General features: G+C 44.4%; 1 long non-coding RNA gene across 1 annotated transcript; it reads right to left on the reverse strand.

Annotated features, from left to right (window-relative positions):
* Window positions 1-10,439: 10,439 nt before the first annotated feature.
* LOC129161137 (uncharacterized) lies at window positions 10,440-11,140 on the reverse strand. Its single transcript, XR_011521741.1, has 2 exons — window positions 10,607-11,140; window positions 10,440-10,540 (listed from the first exon to the last, which is right to left on the reverse strand). It is a non-coding gene; the product is annotated as an uncharacterized lncRNA (long non-coding RNA).
* Between the last annotated feature and the right edge of the window lie 12,676 nt (window positions 11,141-23,816).

Consider the following 23,816-nt stretch of genomic DNA (forward strand, 5'->3'; position numbering starts at 1 on the left):
CCTGTTCCTGCTACATGCAACAAAAACCCAAGCAATAGATTTTGAAATTAGGTTGGCTTTATTATTATTTTTTTGCTGTCAGGTAATCCCTTTGACAGAATCAAAAATAGACGTTCCCGTTAACCTGTCAGCACTTCCGCATCTCCATCTGCGGTCCCAGGAGCTGCAGCATGGGCTCCATGTGGTGGAAAACATCAGTCAACAGGAAATGTGAGCATAAAACACGAATGTGCAGAAACAGAGGTTTCATTTACTTTGTGTGGATCCAGAGTGATGGACTGGGATTCTTCATCGTTACGAGAGGACTTTGGTAAACACGATCATCTTCAAAACAAATATTTAACTTATTCATATGATTTTATTCACTAATTAGACTAAACATCAAAAGGTCAGTTTAATCTCCTGCTGAGGTTTGGTGATGATTCACACAAACGTTCCAAGCCCAAAGGGAAAAGTGAATGCCCAAACAGACCCTGGGAGGTGTTGGTGCAGGTCAGGAACGTTTAGACCTTCATTCAAGAACAAACCAATTCAATTCAATTCAATTCAAGTTTATTTATATAGCACCAAATCACGACAAGAGTCGTCTCAAGGCACTTCATATAATAAACATTCCAATTCACAGTTCATTAAGCCAATCAGAAATAATGTTTCCTATATAAGGAACCCAGCAAATTGCATCAAGTCACTGACTAGTGTCAGTGACTATACAGCAATCCTCATACTAAGCAAGCATGCAGCGACAGTGGAGAGGAAAACTCCCTTTTAACAGGAAGAAACCTCCAGAGGATCCTGGCTCAGTATAAGCAGCCATCCTCCACGACTCACTGGGGATCGAGAAGACAGAGCAGACACATACACACACACACACACACACACACACACACACACACACACACACACACACACACACACACACACACACACAGTAATGTGTCTATAGTTCTATTGTGACGTCTTAGTAAATATTTTATTTGGTGAGATAAACTTTATTGTATTTATCCTAGTGGATCTATAATTAAACGGGTAAACTAGCAGTAGCACGTCCAACATCAAGGAAAGCAAAAAGCCATTATCAGGAGAGGGAGAATGTTTAAGTGGTTAGCAGCAGTGCGCTAGACGATGGCCCCCTCCATGAGGCCACCACAGCTCAGCAGAACATCATTGTAGCTTCTTCTGGGGAGAAAAACACTTAGAGAAAAAATAAAGTTAACAGCTGAAATTGCAGAAAGTAATACAGTTAAAGAGCAGATAGTAGAAGAAAGTAGTAGATTGTGGAAAGTGGTCAGTGTATCCTCCAGCAGTCTAAGCCTATAGCAGCATAACTACAGAGAAAACTCTGGATAATCTATCCTACTTAGATGGAGGCATGTTGGAGGCATGCTACATGCAACGAAAACCCATGCAAGGGAGAGTCGTCTTTACCGACTGTACACTCCACCTCCCTCTACTCCCCCACTTGTCCAGATTTAGGCTAACATCAGATTTTAACCATAAGCCCTATCGCATAAAAATGTTTTAAGCCTAGTCTTAAAAGTTGACAAGGTGTCTGCCTCACGGACTAAAGCCGGGAGCTGGTTCCACAGGAGAGGAGCCTGATAACTAAAAGATCTGCCTCCCATCCTAATTTTAGATACTCTGGGAACCACCAGTAAACCTGCAGTCTGGGAGCGAAGTGCTCGGTTAGGAACGTATGGAACAATCAGATCACTGATGTATGATGGACCTTGATTATTAAGAGCTTTGTATGTGAGAAGGAGGATCTTAAAATCTATTCTGAATTTAACAGGCAGCCAATGTAGGGAAGCTAAGACAGGAGAGATATGATCTCTCTTTTTAATTCTCATCAGAACTCTAGCTGCAGCATTTTGGACAAGCTGAAGAATTTTAACTACATTCTGTGGACTTCCTGAGAGTAATGAGTTACAGTAATCCAGTCTTGATGTAATAAATGCATGAACTAGTTTTTCAGCATCACTCCTGGAAAGGATGCTTCTAATCTTAGCAATATTCCGAAGGTGGAAAAAGGAAATGCTACAAACCTGTTTAACCTGGGAATTGAAAGACATGCCCTGATCAAAGATAACACCAAGGTTATCTTACTTAGTTCTCGGAGATTAATGCAATGCCATTCAGGTCAGGCGATTGGCTAAGCAATTTCCTTTTCTGGATTTCTTTTTTTTTTTTTTTTTACCGTGTCCTGTCTGGCTGTGAAGCAAGCAGAATTGATGTCTGAATGCTGGTAACAAGCCTTACAGATTTACTCTCAGGTGGAGCATTAAAGCGTCTGCTTTTAATGTCACGCCTGATACTTAAAACTTTATTGTTATTGTTTTTGAATGCTTTGTAATTCCGACCAGACACGGAGACAGAGGTGAAAGAGAAAGGAAAAGAAAAGGTGGGGAGAGAGAGAGGGGGGGGGGTTCCACAAAAATAAACAATAATGAACAAGAGTCTGCTTCTAGACCTGCAGAAAAAGACAAAAAAAAAGCAAAAGGGCAAAAAAATGGGACACAACAACAATACAACAAGATCTAGCTATCACTGCGTCAACTTGATGAAGAAATATATAATCAACATTGCTTAAGTGAAGAATCACGATAATAAATCACAGTGCATTAAGTGCCCACCATAGTCTTAAGACCTGTGTTTAACGTGCCCAAACCCATACTTTTGAGAGCACCATGTGAGCACCTGTGTGTGTACACGCGCTTGTTTATGTAAGGTTTCTCTATAGGAGCGCCCAACAGAGAGTGTGAGGGACCACAGATCTGCCCCCCCAAAGATGCACATGAGACGGGGGGAGCTCCAAGTCTCAGAGATCCAGGCGCTGCCCCAGAACACAGGAACCCCAAAGAGACTGCAACCAGAAAGGCCCCCGCCCCCCTCGAGAGGCACAGAGGATCGCCCCGGGGGGCCACAACCAGCAGCCGGCAGAGTCCCAGGAGACATCAGCGGCAAGCCCTCAGGCTCGCCCGCAGCCTGCCACCCCCTAGCCGGCCGAGCCCGGGACCCAGCGACCCGGGACCCAGGGGCGACCACCCCAGCCGGGGACCCAGCAGAGCCCAGGGACCCAGACCCCACCAGGCAGCCACCGGGATCTATCAGGCAGATGCCAAAATCTTAACCCCCCAGACCCGGTTGCCACGAACACCCAGGCAGACCAAGGCACAACCCCTCACACCAGGTGTGGCAGGGGGAGGGGGGACGAAGATCTATATCATCAAAAGAAGTTCCAGGAGAGGGGAGGAGTCAAAGGCCCCACCAGACATATACAGTCATACACAAACACAGTCACACACTCCCTCCCTCATGCTCACACATACACATACAACCAAAGACTTACAAAAATGCACGCCGGACACCCACTCATGCTCCCCATACACACCCTATTCACTCTGGTCCCGGTACTGCTGCACATTGGGTACAGCCATCACCGGTAACCAGTGTTTGACCCTTTCTGCTGGGGTACTGATGAGCAGGCTCCCCCGCCCAACGCTGAGCACAGCAATCTACCACCCCAGACCCCAACCAGACGGCCAGATCTCCCTCCTAGCCTCCAGCCCCAGGAAGCCAAGCAACAGGTTTCCCAGTAAACAAAGAGAGGGGGTGGTTGGGATATGACATTTCAGACACTTTGACAGGTCTTCACATACTCTACCCCAAAACTCCTGGACAGGTGGACAGGACCACAGTGCATGAATGTCATTGTCAGGAACGTTGTTTGTGCAGTTTGTACGGGTGTCAGATGCCACAAACCCCATCTTGAACATCCGATGACCTGTATAGTGTACTCTGTGTAGAATTTTGTACTGAATTAATTGTAAATTGGAGTGTCTGATCATTTTAAAAGTTTTTAAACAAGTTTGGGACCAGAAGTTCTGGTCAAAGCTGACTGATAGATCCACCTCCCATTTTTCAATAGGGATTACTATTTTATCGTCTATTTTGGACAGTGTCTTATATACTTTAGACAGTAGTTTGGGGGGTTTGAGATTATAGAAGTCTAATTCCCTTGGTGGTGTTTGTAATTCTATTTTATTGAGCTTAAATTTTTGTTTTTCTACAGATTTAATTTGGTGGTATTCTAAAGAGCTATTCTTATCTATTCCAAATTGGGAGACTATTCTCATGGGATGAAGTCCAATCCTTCATATATGTGTTCCAGGTATAGGATTCCTTTGTTTTTCCAATCCGGAAGGTTAATCATTTTATTATTTTTTATAGGATTCCTTTGTTTTTCCAATCCGGAAGGTTAATCATTTTATTATTTTTGCAAAATATCAGGATTATTCCAGATAGGTGTGCGTCTGCATGGTACTAGTGAAGACTCTGTCATTTTAAGATACTCCCACCATACTGTCAGAGAGGTGTTGATACTAATACTTTTGAAGCTTTCATGTTTTCTTATGCTTGAGCTAATAAATGGTAAGTCTGAAAGCTCTATCGTATTGCAAAGTGTCTGTTCTATGTCTAACCAGGACTCATCTAGTGGGTTATCTTGCAACCATCTTTGTATATATTGCAGCCTAATGGCTAAGAAATAATAATAAAAGTTGGGTGAATCCAGTCCTCCTCTGTCTTTGGTCTTCTGAAGTGTTTTTAAGCTAATCCGTGGAGGTTTATCCTGCCAAAGGAATTTGGTAATTGAGGAGTCGAGAGATCTAAACCAGTCAGCTGGTGGCTTGTTTGGGATAATTGAAAATAAGTAATTTATTCTGGGTAAGACGATCATTTTAATTGTAGCAACTCTCCCCATGAGTGATATTGGTAAGGATTTCCATCTTGCAAGATCATCTTCCACTTTCTTTAAAAGTGGGATGTAGTTTAGTTTGGTTAGATCTGCTAACTTGGGAGAGACATTAATTCCCAGGTATGTGATATTTCCTGACTCCAATTGTGTATTAAGTAAACTGACAAAAGAGAAATTAATTGGTAGAACTGTGGATTTTAACCAGTTTATAGAGTAATCTGAAACTCTTGAAAAAGAGTTTATCAGTTCTATTGAATGAGAGAGAGACGATTGAGAATTCTGGAGAAAGAGTAAAACATCATCTGCATAAAGACTTATCTTATGTTCTATTTTCTTACACCTTATCCCTTTAATACACGTTGTTTGCCTAATTGCTGCCGCTAGTGGTTTGATAAAGATAGCAAACAGTGAGGGGAGAGTGGGCATCCCTGCCTGGTCCCCCTCTGAAGACAGGAGCTATAGCTGATATTTGGTCGTTCGTCCTGACACGTGCAGTTGGCGAACTGTAAAATGTTTGTAGCCAGTTTATGAAGAAGTTTCCAAAGCCAAATTTATGTAAAGTTGCAGATAAGAACTTCCAGTCAACTCTATCAAAAGCCTTTTCTGCATCTAGAGATAATATACTAGTTTCTATGTTTCTACTGTAAGAGAAATCTATCAAATTAAGTAATCTACGTGAGTTTGTGGATGACTGTCTACCCTTGATGAAACCAGTTTGGTCAGGGTGTATTATGAAGGGGGTTACCTTCTCTAATCCTTTTGCCAGGGCTTTACAAATTATTTTGAGATCAACATTAATAAGAGAAACTGGGCGATAGCTGGTAGAAAATGCAGGGTCTTTGCCTGGTTTTGACAAGAGACTAATATTGGCTGAGTTTATGTTTGGCTGTAATCTGCCGCTCTCTTCGATTTCCCTCACCATTCTGAAAAATATTGGAGCCAGAATGATCCACAATTCTTTGTAGAACTCTACTGGGAACCCGTCTGGACCTGGAGCTTTCCTATTCGTCATGGATTTAAGGGCCTCCTGGAGCTCCGCTGAGGTTAGTGGCGAGTCCAGGACTGTAACTTGGCTGTCTGATAACTTAGGAAGTGTTATCCTGTCAAGGAACTCATCGATCTCGTTATCTGATGGGTTTATCTGTGGTGAGTACAAAGTTTGGTAAAAGTCTCTGAAAGTGTTGTTTATTCTTTCAGGGTCATAAACTATATTCCCGGTTGAGTCTTTAACAGCAGATATGGTAGTTTTCTCTTTATTTATTTTAACTGGCTAGCCAAAAATTTACCTGATTTATTACTATGTTCAAAGTTTTCTATTCGTAGTCTTTGTGCTAAAAATTGTGTATTTTTGTCAATAATTCCATGAAGTTCTAATTTAGCTTTACGTATTTTGCTCATTAACTCCTCTTCTGTGGATGCCTCTAAAGACTTAATGATTTCTTCTAACTCCTGAATACGTTTGTTTTCCGTTTTTTTTTCTTATGTGATGAGAAAGAGATTATTTTACCTCTCATACAGTGGCGGCTGGCCAGTAGAGGGCGATAGAGCGCCACCCACCCAGTTTTTCCCAGTGTTTTTAATTTTTATTTTAAAAAATAAATAAATAAAATTGACAATAATCACATATTCTAAGTTAATTGTATGTTTTGTAACAAAAACAAATCATATATATATATATATATATATATATATATATATATATATATATATATATATATATATATATATATATATATATATATATATATATATATTGGTCAGAAGCTCTCTGCCGAGCTGTGGAGGCGACAGAAAGGCTGTGGGCTGTGTTTCAATCGCCCAAACAGAACAGGACCAGTCGGCCAATTGCTGACAAGAAAATCAAACGGTAGGAATGGGAATGTATCCAATCAGCGTCAACGTTGTTTCAGAAGCATGATGGGCGATAGAGCTACCGCCAAAGGCTTTCGTTGGTGTTCGGTAGAAGTCGGAGAGTCTCGACTAAAGGTGAAGAAACACGAGTCATCCAGGGCACACATGCACAACACGGTGAAGCTAGCCATGCTAGGCAGAGCTAACATTGCCATGCAGCTCGACGAGGGAAACGGAGGATGTTTGGCCAGGGAGAACAACAGCAGCTGGGTGCAGAGGTAAGCTGTACATTACATTTCTGTGAACAAGACAATCAGAATCAGAAATCCTTGGTTGTCCCACAAACCGGGACATTTGTTTAATAACATGTACATTGTTTAATGTGCAATAACTGTAAAAACTCATTTCAACACACATACTTATTATACATATTTAATCATGTAAATGTGTATTTCATGTAAATTTGTACATACATCAGTCTGATTCCATTTTACTTGTTACACTTCTGCTGCAGCAAACAAATTTCCCAGGTTTTGGGACAATAAAACATTACTGATTCTCACCTAGATGTTTTTACTTCAAATGTAAAAACATCTGATTGAGAATCAGAAATGTTTTATTGTCCCAAAAACTGGGAAATATGCCTTTGTAAGAGGGTACTGATGACATTATTTCCTATGAAAGTGTTTCCTATGTACTTGTCTGTTGTTTTTTTATTTATCTACTTTAAAGAGGATTAAGACTTTCCTGAGGAACACCATGACACAGGATGGGCTGAATGCTCTTGCCATGCTCTCCATGGAAAAAAAACTTGTCACAAACATTCCTGACTTCAATAAAAAGCTCATCGAGAACCAACACACACAAATGCATCCACTTGATCTTTGTATAAAGTTAACCTTAGCACAACACTCCAGAAATATTTAACAGTGTAAATTTCTGGCATTTTGTCTAAGTAGTGTTTACTACCATTACTGTAACAGTGACCTGCTCATAATTTTTTGTGTTCACTCAAATGTTGAAATTAAAAAAAATGTTTTTGTTACTTGCCTCTTGCATTGCCTATTTACCATTTATGGTCATGTTATTTTATGTGCAATATAATGTAGTATTTTTCAACCTTGGTCCGCAAGGCAGCGTGCCAACGGTCAGACACACCTGGATTAATCAGTTTGTCCAATCCAATCCAATCCAATTTTATTTATAAAGCGCATTCACAAGGCATTACAACCAAACAAGGCGCTGTACACTAAAAATGTTGGTTAATTAAACAGGCGTTATATAAACATGTCGAACACAGATAAAAGATAAAAAGGAAATACAAGAAAATTCCCAAAAATAACAGCTAAAAATCATTAAGACACAGGGTGAAGTAAAAATAGGAAGAAAAAAAACATTTTACAAAGAACCTCAATAATACAGAAGTCGATAATTGTGGAGTCAGTTTATAAACAGTGCAGATGTCAGTGAGGTTCATAATTATGTTGTATAAGCTAGGTTGAAGTAGTGAGTTTTCAGGCGTGATTTAAAAATGCTAGCTGTTGGTGCTAGCCTCACTAGCAGTGGTAATTGTCCAATGATGTAAGACAGGAAATAAAAGAGCTGTGCTTAATTCAGGAAATAGTGGAGTTGTGCACAAAGCTCAGAAAGGACAAGTTTGTTTAAAAATAAAAAATAGCACAGCTCCACCAAAAATATTTTTCACCAGCCGCCACTGCTCTCATCACTGCCTTTCCTGCCTCCCAGAGAATAGATGCTGATGTTCCAGGCAGGTCATTATGTTCTAAATATAAAGCCCACTCCTTTTTAAAAAATCTATAAAACCTTCGTCTTTGAGCAGTGATGTATTAAACCTCCAGTTTTTCCTTGGTGGGATTGTCTTCTTATTTACCAGAGTTAATGAGACCGGAGCATGGTCGCTGAACACTATTGGGTGCATCTCAGTGTCTGAAATGTCAGCCAACAATGAGCTGCTGACTAGAAAATAATCAAAACGTGAATGAGAGTGATGGACGTGTGAGAAAAAAGTATACTCTCTACGGTTAGGATGAAGAGATCGCCATGCATCACAAAGCCCATAATCACTCATGTACTGTTTAACTATATTAGTGGATTGCCAATTGCGCTGAGTCCCAGCTGTACTGAGCCTGTCTGTTAAGGAATTCATCCAAAAATTAAAATCACCTCCAAGTATAAGTGGACAGTGCAAGTGTTCAGAGAGTACAGAGAAAAAATTATGAAAGAATGGGGGGTCATCAATATTTGGACAGTATATGCTGACGATACATAAGCTTTGGTTCTGTACAGATATTTTTAACATTATAAATCTACCCTCTGGATCAGAGACAGTGTCCAGTACAGTGAAATTGATGTTTTTGTGTATTAAAATAGCTACACCTCTTTGCCTAGAGTTATATAACGTGAGGAAATATGGGTTTTCTGGCACAATGGTAGTGCTGGACTCAGCTGGGTCAAAGCTGGGTCATTGAGAACTTTCACCCACAGATTAAGACCTGAACGCCAGCGAGTCTGGGAGGAAACCATAACATCTGCCACCTGCGGTACCAGAAGAAGGAGTTCTCATGGACAAGTAGTCATAACAAATCAAAACATAAAGTTTAAACTTCTTTTTCTTGATTTTAATGTTAAGGTAACCATTATCATTTTGCTCATTATAAATGTGTTTAATCAAATGAATGGTTCTTATGCTTTGGGGTAATTATAATGGTTTAATGAATCCATTCTTAAATAATGTTGAGAATGTTTGTCACTGACCTTCACACACACAAGCACAAACGTTCACACACACCCACACACACCTGCTCACAGTAAACTCCAGACACATTTGATGACGCACGTTTGCTTTGAGAAGAGAAAGGTTTTTGGTAAGTTTTCAGTCTTTTGATCAGTTCGTGCTTGACTACGAAAGAGAGAGGACGTGTGAACGACCGCTAACGGGGCACGGAGCCCATTGGCTCAACCCCTCTCCTCACGCTGTTTCTGTCAGCCAGACAGAATAGCTGAATCGCAACTTCTAACGCAGACTCATTACCGAGTCTTTTGATTTCTGAGTGAATTAACTTAAGAAAGCGCGTCGACAAAACGCTTTACCATCAACGTGTACCGAGGGCAACTCTGGACCGGTTCCGTTCGACACCTACGTCTCCTGTCAGCCGCCGGTGTCATCTGGATGTACCACAACATCCTCCACGGCCCAGATCCGAAAGAGGGTCCACAAGAATTCGGTGAGACAGAACACGGTGTTTAGCGTTTGGATGCATCTTTTCCACTAAACCTAAGTTTATTCAAACCATCACTTTTCACTCAGACACCTGTCTCTTCCTGAAGCAAAAGCAGATGCACACACGCATCCACCTCACCTCATCTCACCAAACTTTGCACCCACACGCACCCATAATCACATCATATCACTCTCACAACTCACAACATTCTCAATCTTCATAAATTCACCAGAAGGTCTATTTGAGCAAGAACAGCATATCAACTGTTAAAAGATGGTCCCACAAAGTTGCCAATGTGATTGTTATTTCCTGTTTGTCAATTTTCAAAATCATTAGTTTAATTTGAAGAATTAAAACTTTTAATCCTTCAAACTGGTTTCCTCATTGAACTGAAACACAGACACTCAGATATTATCGGCAGTTTATCGATGAGTTTACCTTTGAGTCTTCTGAACAATATAAAATTTGGTTATTGATTTATTAAAAATTAATATTCCGAATTAATACGTAGCATGGTTCCTCTTTCATAAAAGTGTCATGTTGTGTGGTAGATGCCTAACCCACGACATACAGAATCAGTCCACAGAGTCAAAGAAGATCGCAAACAATAATTTATTAGAAAAGGAGAACAGAAGGAGCTGCTAGGAAGTCTAGCAGTATTCGGCAGAGAAGCGAGGTTCGGGTGTGGAGAATCCTGGAGGAACAGGGAGAGTTAGGTCTGGCACTCGGAAATCTGAATGTTGGATCTGATGGAACTTACAGGTTGGAGGTGAGACCTCGTGAGAGAGGGAGGAGTGACCGGTCTGGGGAGGGCAGGAGGCTTACGGGAGGCTGATGAGCTTGGAGTCCAAATGAGGAGGGAGCTGAGCATGAAGGGTAATGGTGATCCAGGAGGGAGGGTGGGCAGCCTGGAGTGGGGAGACCAGAGGAGGACGCTGAGAGACGAGTGGACAGTGAAGAAACCAGGTTGGTAGCAGCAAACGAGGTGAACTGATAGGTGATATCTGCAGGAGGCAAAACAAGCAGTCAAAAACACAGAGATCTCAAAAATCAAAAATCCATAACCCAGAAATTCTCAAAATCAAAGCTTAGTTTGGATTTGGCTGTTAGGAGAAATACCCAAGTTGAGTTAATCATCCAGCGAAGTGAAGGCGTCTCTCAGGAGCTTAAATATCCCTGGCCAGCTAATCAGCAAATTACCTGCAGCCTCCCAACCTCCAGGCACGCCCACCTGCAGAGGAGAGATGAGACTCTACACCAATTAGTGTGTGAAAAAACCCCAGACCGTGACAGTACCCCCCCCCTCAAGGGACGCCACCCGGCGTCCTGGCAGAGGAGGAGGAGGCGGAGGAGGAGGCAGACCGGGCAGCCTCAAAATCCCTAATGAGGGAGGGGTCGTCAATCCAGGACCCCGGGACCCATTGCCTGTGCTCGGGCCCATAGCCCTCCCATTCCACCAGATACTGGAGACCTCGGCCACGACGCCTAACGTCCAGGAGGCGCCGGACCCGAAAACCGAGACCCCCATCAGCCAACCGAACCGGAGGAGGAGGAGCAGGAGGAGGGCAAAGGGGACTGGAGGAGACAGGCTTCAGGAGGGAAACATGAAAAACCGGATGTACCTTCATATGAGGGGGAAGCTCCAAACGGACAGACGAGGGATTGATGATTGAGGAGATGGTGAAGGGGCCGATGAACTTGGGGGACAATTTCTTGCAGTGGCCCTTCAATGCAATATCCCGGGTCGACAGCCAGACGCGCTGACCAGGCACATAGACTGGAGCCGGCCTCCGGTGACGGTCGGCTAAACGCCGGTTACGGTCAGCAGTCCTTTGCAGAGCCTTCTGCGTGGCTGACCAGGTACGTTTTGCACTCCTGAGGAACTGGGGAATGGAGACGACTGAGGAGGGAAACTCAGAAGGGAACAGGCAGGGCTGAAAACCAAGGGAGACCTCGAAAGGAGACAACCCGGTAGAAGAGGAGACATGTGAGTTATGGGCGTATTCGATCCAGGGTAGCTCTAAACTCCAGCGGGAGGGGTTGGAGGAACATAAACAACGGAGCATGGCACCTAGTTCCTGATTCATCCTCTCACACTGGCCATTAGATTGAGGATGAAATCCGGAGGTGAGGGCGACCTTGGCCCCGAGACAGGCGGCAAAATCCTTCCAGACTCGAGAAATGAACTGGGGACCTCGATCAGAGAGTATTTCGAACGGAATGCCATGTAACCTAAAAACGTGTTTCACCAAAAGTGCAGCTGATTCTGCAGCTGAAGGGAGGGCCTTTAAGGGGATGAGATGGCAAGCCTTAGAAAAACGGTCAACTACTGTCATGATTACTGAGAAGCCACGAGAAGGAGGCAGGCCAGTTACAAAATCCATGGCGATGTGGGACCATGGTCTAGACGGAACGTGTAATGGGTTGAGTAAGCCAGAGGGTGATTGATTACTGGTCTTATTGCGGGCACAGGTCTGGCAGGCGGCAATGTACTCCTTAGTGTCCTTAAACATAGTTGGCCACCAAAAGGTCCGTCTGATCAACGCTACCGTACGACTAACCCCAGGATGGACAGAAAACCTAGCTGTATGCCCCCAGTGGATTACCTTGCTTCTGACCGAAGGGGGAACAAATAATGTGTTTGGGGGTACCTTGCTTGGGCCCGGAGTGGTCTTGAGGGCCTCAAGTACTTGGTCTCGGACCTCCCAGGTTACGGACCCAATGACACAGTCAGGAGGGAGAATGGATGCTGGTTCTGGATTGGAGTCAGCTGAAAACTGTCGGGATAGGGCGTCCGGTTTGATGTTCTTAGTGCCTGGTCTGTAAGAGAGGACAAAATGGAACCGTGAAAAGAACAAGGACCACCTAGACTGTCTGGGATTCAACCTCTTTGCCTCCTTCAAATAGGCTAGGTTTTTGTGGTCTGTCCATATGATGATGGGGTGCTCAGCTCCCTCCAACCAGTGCCTCCACTCCTCCAGGGCGAGTTTCATGGCCAGGAGCTCCCGGTCCCCCACATCATAGTTTCTCTCGGCTGGGGAGAGGCGCCGGGAAAAAAAAGCACAGGGGTGGAGACGGTGGTCTGAGGGAGAAACCTGGGATAGGACGGCACCCACACCTGTATCCGATGCATCCACCTCGAGTGTGAATTGCCGAGAGGGATCTGATCGGGTAAGAACCGGTGCTTGAGTAAACTTGTCTTTGAGGGCAGAGAAGGCACTCTCGGCTGTGGAATCCCAAACAAAAGGTCTCTTGATGGAGGTTAACTGAGTCAGCGGACTGGCAATCTGGCTGTAGCCCTTAATGAAACATCTGTAGAAATTTGCAAAACCCAGAAATCTTTGCAGCTCCTTACGTGTTGTGGGTGTTGGCCAGCTCTGTACCGCTTGGACCTTCTCAGGATCTGGTCCCAGTCTCCCACTCTCCAGAACAAAACCCAGGAACTTCACACTCGGGACATGGAATTCACACTTCTCCGCTTTCACGTAGAGGCGATTTTCCAAAAGGCAGTGGAGAACAGCACGGACATGTTTGGAATGCTCTTCAGGTGTCCTCGAAAAAATCAAGATATCATCAAGATACACAGTAACAAACTTGTTCACAAAATCAGCCAAAACCGAGTTCACCAAAGACTGAAAAACAGCTGGGGCATTGGTGAGCCCAAACGGCATTACCAAATACTCGAAATGTCCCACTGGTGTCTTAAATGCCGTCTTCCATTCATCACCCTCCTTTATTCGGACGAGGTGGTATGCGTTCCTCAGGTCGAGTTTGGTGAAGATGGAGGCATCTTGTACAGGCTCAAAGGTTGACGATAACAAAGGTAATGGATATTTGTTTCTTACTGTTATCTGGTTGAGTCCTCGATAGTCGATACATGGTCGGAGAGTGCCATCCTTCTTTGTAACAAAGAAGAACCCCGCTCCCAGAGGGGATGTAGACGGTCGGATTATGCCAGCTGAGAGTGATTCTGAGATGTATTTTTCCATACACTCACGTTCTGGTCTTGAGATGTTGTAGAGACGGCTAGATGGAAGAGGAGCTCCAGGAAACAAGTCTATAGCACAATCAAAAGGCCTATGGGGGGGTAAGGAGGAAGCTTTATCCTTTGAAAATACCTGCAGTAGGTCGAAATATTCCTTGGGGACACCAGTGAGATCGGGAGGTGGTTGTTCAGGGGTTCTGCACTCAGAGCGGATTCGAGCTGTGCCCAGACAGGAAACGTGACATTGGTTGCTCCATTCCTCCACCCTGTTAGACACCCAGTTGATGCGGGGATTGTGGAGACTTAACCAGGGATGCCCCAAGACGATTTCTGACTGGTGACATGGAAAAACAAAAAAGGTCAGTGTTTCATGATGATTGCCAGAGATCGAGAGGTTAACCGGAACAGTTTTATGGGTTATAGAGGTTAGGAAGCTGCCATCTAAAGAAACAACCCTCGTTGGGGCCTCGAGTGGAATAGTGGTTATGCCGAGCCGATCAACTAGTAGTTGGTCTAATAGGTTCTGTTCACATCCAGAGTCAATCAGGGCTCGGGTGGATATTGAGGTTTTACTGAAGGTTAAAGAACAGTCTAAAGCACACCGAGACTTCATGAGTGCAGATGAACCGCCCACCAGTATCCTAGGTTCTACTGGTGGGCTCTGGAGTTTAAAGTCTTGGGACAGTCAGACACGAAATGGCCAGCTAGGCCACAGTACAAACAAAGACCAGATCTCATTCTTTTATCTCGTTCCTCCTGGCTTAGTCTAGCCCGGCCCAACTGCATGGGTTCGCTGGGGAGAGAGGATGGTGTTGGTTGGGCCGCCCTGGACTGAGTATGGGTCTGAAGATGAAAAAACGAATTGTTACCTTTATGACGGTCATTCAGTCTCCTCTCGATCCGGTTGCAGAGCATTATCAAGTCCTCCAGGTTTGTGGGTTCCTGGCAGAAAGCCAGCTGGTCTTGGAGGCGCTCGTTTAAGGCTTGTGAAAACGCCCCTTTTAATGAATCCTCGTCGAGAGTGGAAGCCGATGCCAGGGTCCTAAACTCGATGGCGAAGTCAGCCACTGATTGCTTGCCTTGGCGGAGGTTCCAGAGCCGTTTTGCTAGCTCTGAGGCGGGCTCTGATTTGTCAAATGTCAAGTTAAACTCGGATAAAAACTCAGTAAATGGGCCCGCAAGGAAGTTCGGAGAGCGGCTCTTGGCTTCTGCCCACCTGAGGGCCTTGCCGCGCAGTAATCCGACAATGTAGGAAATCTTGGCTGCGTCGGTTGCAAAAGACTCCGGGGAGCGTTGGAAAGCCAAGTTACACTGGAGGAGGAAACCTCTACAAACGTTTCGATCCCCGTCAAACGTCTCGGGGGGAGGAGACAAGGCAACCCGGAAGTTGGGCGGGATGGATGGTGCCGAGGTAACAGGTCCGGGCGGACTCAGAGCAGGGGGAGCAGAGGGTTCCGGATTGGTGAGCTGTTCACTTAATTGTTTAACCATCGCACCCAACTGAAACAGAGTCTGGTTAGCGTCTGACAGTTGTTTGGTGAGGGAATGAAGGGCTAAACTGTGTTGTGATAAGGTTTCGGTGATTACAGGTGGAACTGATTCGGTACTGAGGTTAGGATTCTGGCTGGATGATTCTGTCATGTTGTGTGGTAGATGCCTAACCCACGACATACAGAATCAGTCCACAGAGTCAAAGAAGATCGCAAACAATAATTTATTAGAAAAGGAGAACAGAAGGAGCTGCTAGGAAGTCTAGCAGTATTCGGCAGAGAAGCGAGGTTTGGGTGTGGAGAATCCTGGAGGAACAGGGAGAGTTAGGTCTGGCACTCGGAAATCTGAATGTTGGATCTGATGGAACTTACAGGTTGGAGGTGAGACCTCGTGAGAGAGGGAGGAGTGACCGGTCTGGGGAGGGCAGGAGGCTTACGGGAGGCTGATGAGCTTGGAGTCCAAATGAGGAGGGAGCTGAGCATGAAGGGTAATGGTGATCCAGGAGGGAGGGTGGGCAGCCTGGAGTGGGGAGACCAGAGGAGGACGCTGAGAGACGAGTGGACAGTGAAGAAACCAGGTTGGTAGCAGCAAACGAGGTGAACTGATAGGTGATATCTGCAGGAGGCAAAACAAGCAGTCAAAAACACAGAGATCTCAAAAATCAAAAATCCATAACCCAGAAATTCTCAAAATCAAAGCTTAGTTTGGATTTGGCTGTTAGGAGAAATACCCAAGTTGAGTTAATCATCCAGCGAAGTGAAGGCGTCTCTCAGGAGCTTAAATATCCCTGGCCAGCTAATCAGCAAATTACCTGCAGCCTCCCAACCTCCAGGCACGCCCACCTGCAGAGGAGAGATGAGACTCTACACCAATTAGTGTGTGAAAAAACCCCAGACCGTGACAAAAAGAGCATAAAACCACAACGCTACATTAATGGCGAGCGTATCCAGTCTTCTATATCTGCGATATGTCTGATTTCTAACATCTAAAAGCTACAAACAACGCTTTTCTCTGTGTTTCACTTTGATGTCTTATTTTGAAATAAACCGGAAATTATTCCGCTGAAGTCACTCTTCCGGGAGACGTCCTGGTGGAAACTTGACGGGGAAGATCTCCGATCTCAATTTGACCGCAAATTACAGACCTAACTTTGATTTATCCCATCTTCGCCTTCGGAGCGAACGTGTGAGTTGTGCTTTTGACTAAATTCTGTCCATTTTGACGCGCCGCCGCGTCTCTAACCTCTTCAGGTCGGAAAGCGACATTTCCGCTCTGAACTTGCTGGGTGAGCTACCGTGAGCAGCTTATCCTCAGTCCTAACATTAAAACTAAATTCTCCGAACCGAAACTAAATTCTCGGACACCTTTAGTCTCAGTGTGTTGACACTGTGGGCGAGCTATTGTGGAAAATATTTCCATTGCATTGGCGACTGATCACAGCCGAATCTAAACGGAATGCTCGGTGACACCTACCGTAGCTTGGATTGCTCGGTAAACGTCGTAAGGCGAAGCGTGGCCATCACGCGTTACTGCATTCAGATTGCGTACGCTTTAAAAGTCCGTTTTTACGAGCGGAGCCAGATGCCTGCTTGTTAATCGGGAAAATTTAAGTCTGGTCGCTACAGACAAAGGACGCTAGTCCTAGCCGGAGAGCTAAGCTAGCGAGCCACAGTTGGACAAAAAGGGAACGCGTCCCGTTAAATTGTCATACCATTTCTGACACAGTCAGTCTGTGTCCTCACAAAACCCGCATCGGCGGTGGTTCTTGTAATTCACTACGGTGTGTAGAATCTACATTTTGCTACGTTTGTCCGTCTGATAACATCTCGGCAGCGTAGGGTTTATTATTTTTTTATTTTTGTTTTGGACCGGTAAGGGTCGGCTTTCACAGCCTCCATCGCTCGGATCCATGCCTTTTTCTTCCATCTTGTGAAGTTGTGTGTATTCATTTCTCTATCAACAGCTCCTTGTTTTACCCTGTGTCATAAAGTTAAGTTGAGCTACGGACGGTCCTTGAGTGTGAGATTAATTAAGGATCTGTACCGGGCTCATACGTCGACTCAGAAGGTAAAAACGCGAGTTGCTCTGAACTTAATGAGAGATGGACGAGACACGACAAAATCTTTCTTGCACTATTACACCTGATGTAGGGTTCTCTGACGTTCTGCTTCCAGAACATGCCAAGACGCAGGAGACTGCTTACCGGCCGAGCCTCGATGGTCCCTCCACCCGCCCGAACGGGCCCGCATTACGCGGGTGCCGCCGGTCGGGGACGGTGGGGACTAGTGGTAACGGTTCGGTGCCAGCTGCACTGGGTCGGAGGTGGTTCTGGTCTGCAATTCATGACGTGAATTCATGCAACATGCTGTTTACAGTCATAACGCTTTTTCTTTACTTTTATTTCTTCCAGGGGGTCAAAAACCCACCATCAATATCAAGGTTTGAAATAAACAACACTTTCTCTGCTACTTTTAAGCTGAATGAATCTCTTGAGCCTATGGTTAACCTCTCTGACAAACAGGTTGTGCTTAACCCTTTGGTTCCTGATGCTTCTTCTCTGTCATCCATGTTAGAGGCTGACCATCTCTCCAGCATGGGTGTGAAATCTTCAGGCTGTGATCCACCGCTTCAGTCAGAGGTCTGCTTTACTCGTCAGTCCGCCTCATGCACAAGCCAGCTTCTTTATTGGGGCGTGATGGAAACGTCAGCCGCCGTGAAACACTTGTGGTCTCCGGACGGAGCTACCATGCCATTTAAGGGGTTTGTGCCCGGACATCTTGACCTTTATGTGAATGACCTTGTCACTTTTCAGTTTGTGACCTCTGCTAATGCGGTGGCCAATTCCTTTCTCCTTTCACAGGGGTGTGACTTAGTCTCTGGCCTCTGTGCTCTCTTTTCTGTGACTTCTCTTACAGGTGACCACGACGGCGCAGTAAAACCTGCGGTTTCCAGCAGTCAAGTGGTCAGTGGCGATATTGAAGGTGGCTCGGTGGTTGCTGCGCACACCTCTCTCACTGGCTCGGGAAGGCCACCCGGCCCGGGAGGTGTAGGTGCGTGCAGTGATGCTCTGCTCGGGGCCCCTCCTGACAAAAGGGGGGTGCCGAGTGGCACTGAGTTTTCCGTTGCGGACTTCAGCCGGTTCGGGGGAACGCCTCCTCCGAGCGGGCGGGTCATTGCAGAAATCGATACTGACCTTCCACCAATTCAGCTGACGACATTGACCTCCGACCCGGAGTTCGGTGCTGCACCTTCTATGGGGCGGAGTTCTAGTCAGTCTGTAACTACTCTGGTTAAACCGGGTTTTTCTGATTCTGTGTAGACACCTCCATCATTCTTGGGAATAAAGTATTCTTGACTTCAGTTTTCAGGACAGACCATGTTCCTAAAGCTGGTGTCATGTCTGTATCTGATTCTAAACATGGCTAGGTTTGCTTTGACACCCGTGACACAACCATCCTTGGATCACTCCTTTTCAGAACCTCCAAGTCCAACACCTCCAGGTCTTTGGACATCTGAACACCTACTCTTTCAGCACGATTCAGGTGACACTGTGCATCTTCTTGGTAATAGGGCTTTTAAGAGCTTAAGAACTGTTCTTTGTTATGCTTCTCCTGTCTTACAGACATGTTATGCTTCTCCTGTCTCACAGACATGGCATAAGTATGAGAAACAAAAGGGGGGTGGGGAGCCTCCTCCTGCTTTGCGAGCATCATTTTCGCATTTCCAGTTCACTACTATTTCTGATCACAACAAAGTCGCCTCCGTTAAGCTGCAACCCAACTTTGAGCAGGTAAAATCAGGTTCTGATCTAACAGCTAAACCATCAGCTTCGCTCCAGTTCCAAACGGGACCCTCAGGTAAATTCAAACAAGTTTCCCTGTGGGTTCGTAACACAAGATACAAACAGTTTGATAACCGAATCGCTTATGAGCCTGCTCCCACAGATACGTCCAAACTCGTGTCTCTGTGGGTCCGCAATACCAGATTCAAAACTCTATTCTGACCGACTCTATTCTGACCGACTCTATTCTGACCGACTCTATTCTGACCGGATTCTTTTCCACTAACTGGTGGACCGTTACAAATTCTCTCATTTGTGGGATGAATTTTTAACAAATGTGATATCCTTTGAATTTTTTTGTCAGGTTACCTGCCTCCAGCCAGGGTCCTGTTACTAACTCACATCTTTAGGGATTACTAACCTACTGATTTACATTTTTAGAACTGATTTACATCTCTATCTTTTTATTAGTGCTTTGTGTAGCATGATTATATTTGATTACAAAGTTAATTTTATTTTGTTACTATTTCCCTTAAAGGGCCACAAGCCAATTTGCCCTTCATTTTCATGATTTTTTTTTATATATGCCTTTAATTAGTGCAGCCTGCTGAGTTTCACATATCAGTTAGGATTTACTTTCTTTTCTTTGTGTTTTCTCTGCATCACGTTTTTACATGACATGTAGAGCAGGGTGCAGAACATTTCTTCTTTAGATAATTCACAAAAGGCATCCACATTTTCCCAGAGGCACCCATAGATAGGTTTTGATTGATTTCTTTGCTTTGCATCAAATGCTATCTATCGTGTGGGCTGTCTCACTTTGTCTCCTTCTCCGAGCTCGTATGGACTACATCCCATCAGAGGGGTCGTCTTCACCATCCTTCAACTGGTTTCCTGTCGCATGGGGCTTCGGTCGTGGTTCGAGATGGGTCGGGGCCTGCGCTGGACTTCGCCTGGACTACGCCTGAGGAATACATCACCTGCCCAGCTCCGTGTGGCACACGAGCTGCTTATCCTTTGCATACCTTTGCATTATTGCTGATGAAATTAACTGCTATTGAAATAGCTCTGCTTTCAAGATTCCCTAAGTGGATTACTTTACAATGATTGCAACAGTTTTGGCCTTAATCATCTGATCAGGATAGACTCCCTTCTACACGAGACCTGTGGTGACGCTTCATCATTCCTGCCTTCATCTGGGATGTCTACCTTCACGAGTACATCACGTTATTGTGGTTGTGACGTCAGGTGGCCTCTGTTGACCACCATGTCATCACAAAAGGGGGGAGTTGTAACGTGAGGAAATATGGGTTTTCTGGCACAATGGTAGTGCTGGACTCAGCTGGGTCAAAGCTGGGTCATTGAGAACTTTCACCCACAGATTAAGACCTGAACGCCAGCGAGTCTGGGAGGAAACCATAACATCTGCCACCTGCGGTACCAGAAGAAGGAGTTCTCATGGACAAGTAGTCATAACAAATCAAAACATAAAGTTTAAACTTCTTTTTCTTGATTTTAATGTTAAAGTAACCATTATCATTTTGCTCATTATAAATGTGTTTAATCAAATGAATGGTTCTTATGCTTTGGGGTAATTATAATGGTTTAATGAATCCATTCTTAAATAATGTTGAGAATGTTTGTTACTGACCTTCACACACACAAGCACAAACTTTCACACACACCCACACACACCTGCTCACAGTAAACTCCAGACACATTTGATGACGCACGTTTGCTTTGAGAAGAGAAAGGTTTTTGGTAAGTTTTCAGTCTTTTGATCAGTTCGTGCTTGACTACGAAAGAGAGAGGACGTGTGAACGACCGCTAACGGGGCACGGAGCCCATTGGCTCAAACCCCCCCCGTCTCTCACGCTGTTTCTGTCAGCCAGACAGAATAGCTGAATCGCAACTTCTAACGCAGACTCATTACCGAGTCTTTTGATATCTGAGTGAATTAACTTAAGAAAGCGCGTCGACAAAACGCTTTACCATCAACGTGTACCGAGGGCAACTCTGGACCGGTTCCGTTCGACACCTACGTCTCCTGTCAGCCGCCGGTGTCATCTGGATGTACCACAACATCCTCCACGGCCCAGATCCGAAAGAGGGTCCACAAGAATTCGGTGAGACAGAACACGGTGTTTAGCGTTTGGATGCATCTTTTCCACTAAACCTAAGTTTATTCAAACCATCACTTTTCACTCAGACACCTGTCTCTTCCTGAAGCAAAAGCAGATGCACACACGCATCCACCTCACCTCATCTCACCAAACTTTGCACCCACACGCACCCATAATCACATCATATCACTCTCACAACTCACAACATTCTCAATCTTCATAAATTCACCAGAAGGTCTATTTGAGCAAGAACAGCATATCAACTGTTAAAAGATGGTCCCACAAAGTTGCCAATGTGATTGTTATTTCCTGTTTGTCAATTTTCAAAATCATTAGTTTAATTTGAAGAATTAAAACTTTTAATCCTTCAAACTGGTTTCCTCATTGAACTGAAACACAGACACTCAGATATTATCGGCAGTTTATCGATGAAAACAACCTTTGAGTCTTCTGAACAATATAAAATTTGGTTATTGATTTATTAAAAATTAATATTCCGAATTAATACGTAGCATGGTTCCTCTTTCATAAAAGAGCATAAAACCACAACGCTACACAGGCAGAGAACATGCTGGGAAACTCAGGTGTCTTAAGTTCATGTGCGGATGTGGCAGATCTATGAGTTTCTTGTAACAATATTACGTCTGCTTGCACTCTCTTTAGCTGATCAAAAATCTTTAGTCTTTTCTCTATGCAGCCAGCTCCATGTACGTTCCATGAGACGAATCTTCGTTCACCCATAGATGTATGTGTGTGAGTAGCTAAAATATGACGCCTTCATGTGAATAAGATGGAATAAGTATATTAATGTATAAAATGGTATGTTAATAAATAACAGAAAAGTTAATAATAATAATAATAATAATAATAATAATAATAACAATAATAATAATAATAATAATGATCCAACAGTGTTTGTGGTTGTATTATTTGATGCATAAATTATGATATTGTGCTGTGAATTTAATATATCTGTGTGTGTGTGTGTGTGTGTGTGTGTGTGTGTGTGTGTGTGTGTGTGTGTGTGTGTGTGTGTGTGTGTGTGTGTGTGTGTGTGCGTGTGTGTGTGTGGAGTCTGACGCAGTGTTGGAAAGTTGTGTGGTTGTGCCATACAGGTGTAAAGGTGCAGAAGCAGGTAAAGAGGAAAGGAAAGTACAGATACAGGTTAAAAAAGAAGAAAGAACTAAAAAGAAAAGGTGATAGGGGTGTGAAGTGGTGAGAACAGGTGATCTTATCATCTAGAATATGGATTTAGCAGCTGTTTAATCCTGACGTGATCAAACCCAGTGAATCCTGATAAGAATAATAAATGTCTGACCTGATGTTGGGCTAATACAGCCAGTCAGTCACTCCTCGCTCCTTGTAAAGTTTATTGTCCACATAAAGCTTATCCACCGAGATGACAGCTCTCTTCCCATCCTGAATAAACTTTTTACGCAGCGGAAAGAGGACCCGGCGCCGATCCAGAATTTCCTTCGGGAACTGATCACGCTGAAATCTTTCCCTTGGAGCTCTCTTCCGTGACTTTTAACAAGATCCTTCTGCTTAAAATGTTCAAATTTAGCCACGATGGGACGAGGTCTTCTGCTGCTTTTAGCTCCAAGGCAATGTACCCGGTGAAAGGTGATGTTTTTTACCGTTTCTTCGGGTATCTTCATTTGGGTCTGGAGAAAGTTCTTGATTGTATGCTCGCAGTTCTCCGCCCCTCCCTTCTGCTCCGGCAGGCCTGCGAACACCAGATTATCCTTCATGGTGCGGGCCTGAAGGTCCAAAACCATCTCCTTTAGAGTTTTGTTGTCCTGGGTGATCCGCGTCATTCCCTCTTCCAGGGAAGAAATGGACTCCCGCAGAGATGCGTTCTCAGCAGCAAGCCGCTCAACCTGTTCCTGACTGAACTCCAGAGATGTTCGGAGGTTCTGAAACTCCTGGTGAAGAATCTCGAGCAGATGAAGTCGCCCCTCAAATCCCAGAAGCCGTTTATCAATAGAATCTAATAAATCTAATACGTCCTTCCGGGGAGATGAGGCCTCAGGCGAGTCCTGAGGACGGCTCCTCTTGATCCCCTTTTCTGGATTTCTGGTCCAAAGATGAGAACTTCCGTCTTGTCTTGATTTAAAAGCAAAAAGTTTAGAGTCATCCAATGCTTTATGTCCTCAAGACAAGCCTGTAATCTACCCAACTGATTAGGTTCATCAGGGTTAATGGATAAATATAGCTGAGCATCGTCAGCATAACAGTGGAAGTTTATCCCATGCTGTCTAATGATTTTACCAATTGGGAGCATATATATAGTAAAAAGAATTGGTCCAAGCACTGAACCCTGTGGTACTCCACAAGTAACCCTGGAGTATGAAGACGATTTGTCATGTACATTTACAAAATGAAATCTGTCAGACAGGTAGGATTTAAACCAGCCTAACGCTGCTCCTTTGATCCCTACAACATGTTCAAGTCTTTCTAAAAGAACATTGTGATCAACTGTGTCAATCTAACAAAACTAGAACAGAAGATTCTTATCTGAGGTCATAAGAATATCATTTGTAACTCTCACTAATGCAGTTTCAGTGCTGTGATACTCTCTAAAACCAGA

The sequence above is a fragment of the Nothobranchius furzeri genome, chromosome 10 (assembly GCF_043380555.1).
Source record: "Nothobranchius furzeri strain GRZ-AD chromosome 10, NfurGRZ-RIMD1, whole genome shotgun sequence".
NCBI lineage: Eukaryota > Metazoa > Chordata > Actinopteri > Cyprinodontiformes > Nothobranchiidae > Nothobranchius > Nothobranchius furzeri.